This window comes from Notechis scutatus, chromosome 6, assembly GCF_049901735.1.
Source record: "Notechis scutatus isolate UNSWTSFEM ecotype Mainland chromosome 6, rNotScu1.2, whole genome shotgun sequence".
Lineage (NCBI taxonomy): Eukaryota > Metazoa > Chordata > Lepidosauria > Squamata > Elapidae > Notechis > Notechis scutatus.
This window is the reverse complement of record NC_142014.1, coordinates 54,031,400-54,041,463: the sequence shown is the minus strand read 5'-3', so window position 1 is coordinate 54,041,463 and position 10,064 is coordinate 54,031,400.

Here is a 10,064-nt window from a genome sequence, read left to right as displayed (position 1 = left end):
AATCGGCTATGTAGAGAGATAAGCCATATAGGCTTATCGAGTACTGATATTTGCACTGGCTGACATTGATTCAATATGCTCTTTTCACAGCCCTATCTGGAGAGATTGAGATTGAAACTGGAAATCTAGTATACAAACCTGATTGCAACCCACCAAATAATACTATTAATGGAAGCTTTCTTCCCTATACATAAAGGAGGTTTCCCTTCCCCAGTCACTGTTATTTCAGTTATTTTCACATGCATAAATACCAACAGCTGCTTTTGGTTTTGTTAAAAAAAGTGTGCGTTTTAAATGCAAATAGTATTGAACATTATGTCTAGTATGACCCTAAACAGCTTGAAAATCTGTAGAAAAAATACTATATTGCTTGCCCATTTTTTCAATGCTACCCTCAGCAATTTGGACATCTTCCTGGCAAACATCCCTCTGTCTGCTCTGGGTTATCTGATAAGCTTCAAAGTACAGATTCTATCCTTTTCTTATATATATTCCTGGCATTTGTTACCATTCTTACTACCATAATTTTTATATGTAAATCTGTATATATAGACTGGTTGGTGTCCTTGTGGTTTTTTTTTTCCCTTTGGATTTCAACTTCCCAGTATATTCCAATTCACCTGAGGCAGTTTTAAGAGTCAAGAATACACAAGCACTTATTTGTGCCATTTAGATTTTGCTTCTCAGCAATTCAATATAACTTTTCTATAGAATAAAAAAAAAATCTGTTTGGGTTGAGATGAAAGCATGACTAATCACTGTACCAGGCTCCTAAGAAGAATCTCATCTAATCAAAAGGCATGCTTTAGCTCTGACTAATCCTTCATACAGCAGAAAGCTTAGTAACTCAAATAATTAAAGGAAGGATTCTTCCCACACACACACACACACAGAGAATTTAGAAGTTATTTTCCTTTAACAAATCCAATTTACTAATGCATTTGTCTGAAAGTCCTCACATTAGCTCACATTTGACACAAAATGTATCACATGAATCCACAAATCCAAAGCATTCATAATCCCACTTTGATTCACCACCATTGCAATTTACAATTTACATTTTTTTTTAATTTTGAAAAAAATCTTATGTCCATCATTACAATATGTTCAAGCACATATTTACTCTTAGGCCGTATTATGTTAAACCAGATTGTATAATCTTATGTGTAGTATTAGATTTGTACAGACATGGTTTACAAGCCAGAACTGGCTGGATTCACCCTAAGTTACAACCAAACAAAACACAAAGCATACTATGTGAAGCAGATCTTCATGATCAGTAATTCACCCCAGCTAAGGAGAACATGCTGAAATGAAGTGATGTGAAAATTTAAAACCTGCTTTTGTAGATTAGAGTTAAGTATTCTCTGAAGCCAGATCCTACCTTCATCATAACTTTGCTAGATGTTTTTTGTGGCAGATAGCATGTGTCTTTCATGCAGATATCAGAAGCTTTATTCTCCAACAATTACCCCCCCCCCCTCCTTCCCACAATTGGAATAAGATAAGCCTTGGCAAGATTGGGTTAATTGCTAACTATCTGGAATTTCCCATAAAGATAATGACAGGGAGAGCTAACAAAGGGAAATGGAGGGTGTTTTCCTTTAATATATTTGGAAGCACTTTTAACACCTGGTGGCTTGTTTCTCAAAACTGCAATGCCAGAGATCAGGATGAGGCTGTTATTACACAAGACAAACAACCATATTTAGGCTGACTAGTCAGGAAGTGCTGCTGCAATATGATGTCAGCTGCAGAATGCAGATTGAGCTGTTGCTTTCTAAAGCAGCTTTATTCAATCTTTGCAGCAACAGAGCAGGAATCTTTGCTAAAGCCGAAGCTTAATAAACGCAATAGCCCTAAGAAGTAGGGACAAAAAAAGCAAATATAAATAGTAGGGGCCATTTCAAATCTTGGCTGCTGCTTACAAATATGCTACACCCTGGAATTAGGACTTATACCTTCAGGTAAAAGGGATTACCATTTTTTTCCTCCTATTCATGAAATCAATAGCCTAATAGTATAAATCTACAAATAGATTTGTAGACTTCAGTTCCCAGAATTCCCCAGCCATGAAATCCACACATCTTAAAATTGTTAAGGTTGAGAAACACTGGTCCAATCCAAACTTCTCCAGCCTAGGCCCTAGCAGATAGCCAAAATATATACAAGGTACGTGATGGCTGAAGGCAGTTCTATCAGCCAGATGCATCATCAAAAGGATGTTTGGGGACCCAAAGGATTGGTTCACAAAATATATTCCATCATGGTTTGTTCCAATTGTTTTGATAAATTATTCACAATTGTTAAGTTCACACATTATAATGGCAATAGTTTACAAACTGTAGTGATAGGATTTGCAACATGGGTTTTAAACAATCATATAAACTTCACTGAAGTGTGTAAATCTAACACAGGGCTTCTTTCCTATTATATTGTAAGAGAGGACTTTTCCTTACAACCATCTTAACATGCTATTTTTTTCCATTCTTGAACTAGCAGAAAATATGCTACCATAAATTGCCCTGCACCATAGACAGCAGTTGATACTTTCTTACAGTTTTAATGCAGGACAAGTTAAGGAATGTTACTCCCCAAAAAAGTCAATGCAGTTAGGCTGCATTAACAGAGGAAAGGTATCAAGATCACATGAAATAATTGGTACCTGCTATATACTGCCTTGATAAGACCACCCTATACTGCCTAGATAAGACAACCCTTCAGTTCTGATCGTCACAATACAAAAACGATCTTGAGACTAGAAAGAGTGCAGAGAAGAGCAACAAAGATGATTTGGGGTCTGGAGGCTAAAACATAGAGTGAATGGTTGCAGGAACAGGTATGTCCTCTAGACCAGGGGTCTTCAAACTTGACAGCTTTAAGACTTGTGGACTTCAACTCCCAGAATTCCTCCTCCGGTCATGTTAGCTCAGGAATTCTGGGAGTTGCAGCCCAGAAGTCTTAAACTTGCCATGTTTGAAGACCCTTGCTCTAGACTAACAATGAGAAGGACTAAGGGTGACCTGACTGCATTTTTCAAACATTTGAGAGGCTGTCACAAAGAAGTGAGGAGCAATCTAGTTACCAAAGCACCTGATGATAAGAAATAATGGATGAAAACTTATCCAACGTAGAACTAAGGAGAAATTTCCTGACATTGGGGACAATTAATCAGTGGAACAGCTTGCCTCAGAAGTCATAAGTGCTCCTTCACTTTTAAGAAGAAATTGGACAACCATTTGTCTGGAATGGTATAGTGTCTACTGCTTGGGCAGGGGCTTGAACTAGAAGATCTCCAAGGTTCCTTGCAACTGTTATTCTGTACTCCTGTACCCTAACTAGTAGATTCTCCTGCCTTTGTTTCCTTCATCACCATCTTCTCATCACTCGCTTGTGGGAAAAATGACAAACACTTGAGGGGGAAGAGGAGTAGCAGGTTTGGGCAAATGTAGATGAATGCCCAAGATAGAGGGCGTAGCAATTTCTCAAGTTGTCCAAGTAATAATTTATCTGTGACCTATCAGTCATGTTATTTTTGAATATAATACTGACACTCTTTTGAAAAAGCATTGTGCCCCAAAACAGTTTTGGTAGAAGAGTGTGAATGAAATGGGATGGATGATTTCACAGGAAGAGCCCTTCCTCCTGACTTGCAACTGGATCAGCCTGCTGAGATTTTGCAACTCCTAGAGAGTTCCTGTGCCAATAGGACCTTTCTATGGTGGGAGAAGAGTAAAAGCATTGATGGGATTCTTATTGGTAGGAGAAGTCAGGATGAGACTTAGGTAAGAATGAAGCAACTGAACATGATGCCCTGAGGCCAGAATGGCCAGGAATTCCCCCAAGAAATCTCTTGTCCATGGTTCCTGTTGGCTACCGGGAGGATCTGACTGCGTTGTCAAGAGAAGAATTCTTCCCGCTTCCTCTAAAATGACTGCTGTCACAAACAGCAGACGTGTACCTCCCACTACTTCTGCCTACTTCAGGCTGTATTGCTGCTCAGCTGAGGAATCACTGATCTCTTAGCAGCTGGATCCAGAAGGAAGCCCAATCCGGTGTAGGTTGAAATAAAAACAATAAGACATTATAATCCAGAGTATACCAATTTGTTTTAAAACAAATGGCATTTGCCTTTGATTTAAATCAACTTGCAATCTGAAGAGACTTGTTTTTCAGCTGGGACTCAGGAGGCAAAGAATAGATGGGGCTGGGGCCAGAGGTGGTATTTTTGCCAGTTCTCCAAACTACTCAAAATTTCCACTACCAGTTATCCAGAACTGATCAAAACCTGCTGAATACCACCTCTGAGCTTTATTATAAGTCTAAAGAACGGCATCTGTACAGTTCTACCTCTTCACTTTTACTGTGGAAGAAACTAGAGGCTCCTCTTAAGACATTTGCTATGCCTCCCTATTTCTATTACAAGCTAAGCTGCCTCTTAAATGATCATTGCCTGAAAGGCGGCGGCTGCTCCTTCTCCTTTTTCTCAAAGACATTTTCACAGACCATTACAGAATATTCATTTCAAATATCCACTTCTTGTTGGATTGATCTGTAATAACAGAACGTTATTTCTTTGTTTCCAATCTCTGGACATTTGTGATGGGTAAAAATACTTTTTCTTCCAGCAGTTCTGCAGCTGCTAACAGTCCTGACTCCTGCAGCCTATTTTTCACCAGATATCCAAGAACTCCAACATCTTGGTTGCCTAGGGTGACAATCAAGCCAGTATGTGTTTCTGTAGTTTATATCTCACTCTATTTTTTCTGAGAGAAACATTCTTTATCTAGGTCCTCTGGTGAGGCATGTCAAGAATGGTCGAACTTCTAGCATAACTCTCATCGTCCTCAGAGCAACAAGCCCCACAACCAAGTAAAAGTCATTATCATTATCACATAGTCAGCCAGATGTTCAGACTGAATTTAGCATTTTTGTCCACCTATCCAGTCCTTCACAAGGACCTGGAATAGGCAGATGTGGATGATGTTTGATGGTCTTAAAGGCAGGGGTGGGTTTCTACTGGTCCTGTCCACCTCTGTAGAACCGGTAGCTCTGAAGAGCAGCAGACATAGAACCGGTTCTATGTCTGCTGATGTTTTGCCCACCCACTCACCTGAGCTCTTACCTGACCTTTATTTCCTGATTTTTTTCAACTTCAGCTGCCGTGCAAGGCACGGCTGCAGTTTAAAAAGCAGGAAAAAAGGGCTTTTTCAAAGGCTGCTTCTCTGCACACAGCATGCTGATGACGGTTTACAGGTGCATGCCCGCAACATGCAGGGATGCACATCGTAAATCACCGAACCTCATAAATCACCAAACTGGTAGTTAACCCTGTCGGATCCCACCCCTGCTTAAAGGTATTGTCGCAAAGGATGTAAGTTGCTATGAGCAAAATTGCCTTTTGTCATTGACTGACAAAGATTTTGTCAATGCCAATAGTGTTCAAGTGTTGTTTTGGGATTGCATTTAAGGCAGCTATTACTATTGATACTACCTTTGCTTTCTTTTGCTACAATTGTTCTACAGAATTTTTGCAGGTCTTTGAATTCTGTTATTTTCTCCCTTTCTTTCTCTTCTATTCTGTTATCTACAGGTCCATGATCCAGTTTTTGTCTTTCTTATAGACAGTTGTTAAGTCTGGGGTATTATGTGACAAGTGCCTATCTGTTTGAATTCTAAAGCCCCAGAGCACTTTAGCTTCTTCATTTTTGTATTACTTTCTCTATTTCATGGTCCCACCAATTCTTGTTTGCAAATGTTTCTTGTAGACCTTCCAATGCACCATCGTTGCTATTTTGCCATGCCGTTGCTTGTAGTCAGTCTGTGCAATCTTCTTGCAGCAGCTAACCAGGTGATTCACTGTTTCTTCAGCTTCTTTGCAGAGGTGTCACTTGCTTCTGGTTGCTGTCTTCTCAATTCTGGTTTGGAAGCAATATTATTATTATGGTTCATCGCACAGTCAGCCAAATGTTCAGACTGGGTTTGGCATTTTGATCTACCTATCAAGTCCTTTCCAAGACCCTGGAATAGGCAGATTTGGATGTTTGATGGTGTTACAGATATCATTGCAGGATGGAAACTGTTCTGAGTAAAGCTGCCTTTTGCAATTAATTATTGATATTGTTGTTGTTGAATAAATAACATGGGGTGTGTAAGTTTGGGGATTAGAAAGGAATAATGCTCTATCAGAAAAGAGGTTGGAAATTTTAATGGAACACGAAGAGAAAAATCTTGCTATTGTGCCTTTGTTATACTGTAGATTAACATATGTTCCTTTTTACACAGGATGATCATATATTCAAAGGGGACTCAGAAGACATCCTTTGGTTTGAATGTCTCTTCAGTTCACCATTTCACTAGTTGTGAGTGAAATATTAAATGCAAACTAAACTACAATATAGCAGTGTTCAGCATAGTAACTGGTTCCACAATATAATTAGCTCTTTTTCATGTTTTAAGAACAGCCTTTGCTCTTCAGAGCTCCACATATATTTTGGGCTATAATTCTAATCTCCCCCAAACAGAATTAATTAGTGTTCTGTTTAGATTTGATTGGACAAATAATCTAACACAACTGAAGATGGCAGAAAGGTTACTCCTAGCAAGACTCATGAATTGGTTAGGAAATCCCATGTGCAAGTTTCAAGAAAGTTTATTTACTTGTTTATGCTACACAGAGGGAAAATAATGTTTAAAATATTCTTACAAGCTGCAAACTCCTAGAATTAAGTAAATAATATCAGGGGGTCTTTTGCAAGATTGCCTGTATAAATTATTGCATTTTTGGCTCATCTAGGACAATAAATGGCACACAAAGCATCCATAAAAATTGTGAAATGAAGTCATAAATTGTGCAAACAAATAATAATGTTTTCAGGTATAAACTTTTAAGTGTCTTAAGTCAGGTATAAACTTTAAAGAACTTTTATGTGATTTGAAAATGTGTATTCACTGCTCTGCATAAAGACATATATTTTCAGATCCTTCTGAGAAGCTCTGGGGGAAAATGGTAATGCAAATTTCCAGTTTTTCAGATATAATGGATGCCTATTACTAGCTCATTACCATATCAATCACTAGATCAGTAATGACATTGTTTTTAAAATAGCCTAAGTCTAAAGGTTCCTTAAATATTAACAGATTTATTGTGGAAGATACATATTACAGGCAATAATACATTTGTTATGGAGAATACTCTTCCTCCACCTCTCTTAATTCCAAAAAAGTACATTTTATCTAGGAATGTACTTAACAAGGATTCAGCACAAAATAGTTCATTCAATTTTTCTGAATCCAGTGGGATTTAATCACTAGCTGCAGGCTAGGCTAGTGTAGTCTAAAAAACATCCCAGAAAAAACAGTAGTAAATACTTCCATATTATGTCTAAGATAATGGCAGAAATCCATCCATGAAATCAGCAAAAGTCAAGGCTAAACTTGACTCTCCTTTTTTCAATGTATTTATAATTGCAGTATACAGTATTCCTTTCAACATTTTTAAATATATGTTTTAATAATGTGCTTGGTAATCTTTACTTTGGTAACTGGTAATTTAACACAGCGGTATACCAATGATACAGGAATAACATCCATGAACGCATCAGATACTTTGACTGTGAACATCACAATAAGCAGAAATTGCTGTTACTTCTAACCTGTGCAATAAAAATTCAATCTGTACTTCGCAAATTGAGAACACAAAAATGTGTTCTATGCAGGAGTAATACTAAATAGATGAATGGATTGGGGAGTAAAAATGAAAATCTTGTCCTCCATGGGGCCGGGCTACCATAACTTCATCTTTAAGGCTAAATCTTCCAAGGTTCTCTGGGAAATTGCCGGAAGTTTCTTCACAAAAGTCGGCCACGCTCAGCATCTTGGAAAGATAACAGTCATATTTGATAGTTGAATATCAAACTAGAAACCATATGTCTGAAATACATTAAATAGAACATGTTCTTTTTGATTGCCTTTGCAATAGCTGCTATTTAGTGGAGAGAGGGAAACAGGGAGATTGAGAGTATGAGGGAGAGAGCGAGAGAGGGACAATTTGAAACTCCCCAATAAATGGCCTGCTGCAGGAAACTGGCTTCTAAAGTAGGAACTTCGGACAGCTGAAAGAGAACTAAGAAAAGAAAGAGAACAAAATGCAAACAGCCGGACTAGAACTTTTAAGAACAAATAAATGAGAGGACTCTGACAAAAATGCCAAGAGAGAAAGGACTAAATGTAGAATATGCAGTGGGTAGGAAGAAATAAAAAAACAAACCCCAAAGTCTTGTACCATTATTGATAGGTTGTGGCTTGTTCTAAACCAACATCATTTTTGCATTTGAAAAACTAAATGTCTGTATTGGAAAAGAAAAATTATGTTAGTTTAATCTTAAATTATCTCAATTTGCTCTCCTTTTCCCTGTTCTTGCACAAGAATAGGCATATTTTTCATCTAATTCAGTAAGGCAGCCCTCCCCCCTCCACAATGGGGAAGGTCTTTTTGTGGTGGTATCTTGTTTATGGAACAGCCTTATGAGGGAAGCTCTTCGGGCTGTTGGAAATTAAAACCCTCCTAGAAAAATGAAATATCCTAGGAAATACTAAAAAGGCAGAATATTTCCCCTAAAAAACTCAGAAGCAGAAACTCAGAAGCAGAAACTCACCTCAGAAGCAGAAGCTCACCCCCACCTTTGTTAATGGGTGGGCCATTGAGGCCCGGGACAGAATATTTTACATAACAAAGATCTCCAGGTAGAGCTTTAGGAATTGCCAAAAGCCCTTTCATTACATCAGCAGCAGCAAGACTCAACGAAGCCTAGGACTTAGGACAGCCTACAGAGTTGCCCCTGCATGCCCCCATGGTAGTCTGACTACCAATCAGAATACAAGCTCAAATTCAAATCCCAACAGAGGATATAAAACCGGGCACTTTCAGCCCGCCTCTTTCTTCTTGATCTCTTCCTTCAACCTTGAAGCATATGATCATCCTTCCTTCTTTGGAGCTCCAAACTATGTGGTCTTGTTCACCATTAAACCATCTTTCCAGACAGCCTCCATGTTTCCAGTGTCTTTTTCCCCACTTGGAACTGAACCCAGAAGGATAATTCTTCCAACAGAGCCAAGCCTAAAAGATACTTTATTTATCCTCTCATCCAGCTGACTTTGTGTCTAAGGTGGGACTACAATTCATGGTCTCTCGATTTCAGCCTGATGCCCTTAACCACTCCACAATCTGGCTCTCTATTGCCTCTTAAAACAAGGTTAACACTGCAATTGATTTTATGCTGTCTGTTCTAGATTTATATAAAGGGTTAATCTTGGATATTATTACAGTATTCACATTTTAATAAATTTCCAATGTATTGTTTCAAGCATACCTATAATTATTGAGCTTGATTTAAACTTTAAATCAAGATTTAAAGCCTCAGTGACACAGTGATTAGAGTGCTGTAGTACAGGCCACTTCTGCTGACTACCATCTGCCTGCAATTTGGCAGTTCAAATCCCACCAGACTCAAGGTTGACTCAGTCTTCCCTCCTTCCAAAGTGGGTAAAATGAGGACCCAGATTGTTGGAGACAATAAGCTGACTCTGTAAAATAAAATAGAATAGAATTCTTTATTGGCCAAGTGTGATTGGATACACAAGGAATTTGTCTTGGTGCAAATATTCTCTGTATATATAAAGGAAAAGATACATTCGTCAAGAGTCAAGAACCATAGGTACAACACTTAATGATAGTCATAGGGTACAATAAGCAATCAAATCATACTAAGAAACAGTCAATAGCGACAAAGTTATAGTCATACAGTCACAAGTGGGAGGGGATGGGTGATAAGGAGTGATGAGAAGATTAATAGCAATAGTAGTGCAGACTTTGTAATAGTTGAACAATGTTGAGGGAATTATTTGTTTAGTAGAGTGATGGCTTTCGGGGGGAAAACTGTTCTTGTGTCTAGTTGTTCTGGTGTGCAGTGCTCTATAGCGTTGTTTTGAGGGTAGGAGTTGAAACAGTTTATGTCCAGGATGTGAGGGGTCTAAATATTTTCACAGCCCTCTTTTTGACTCAT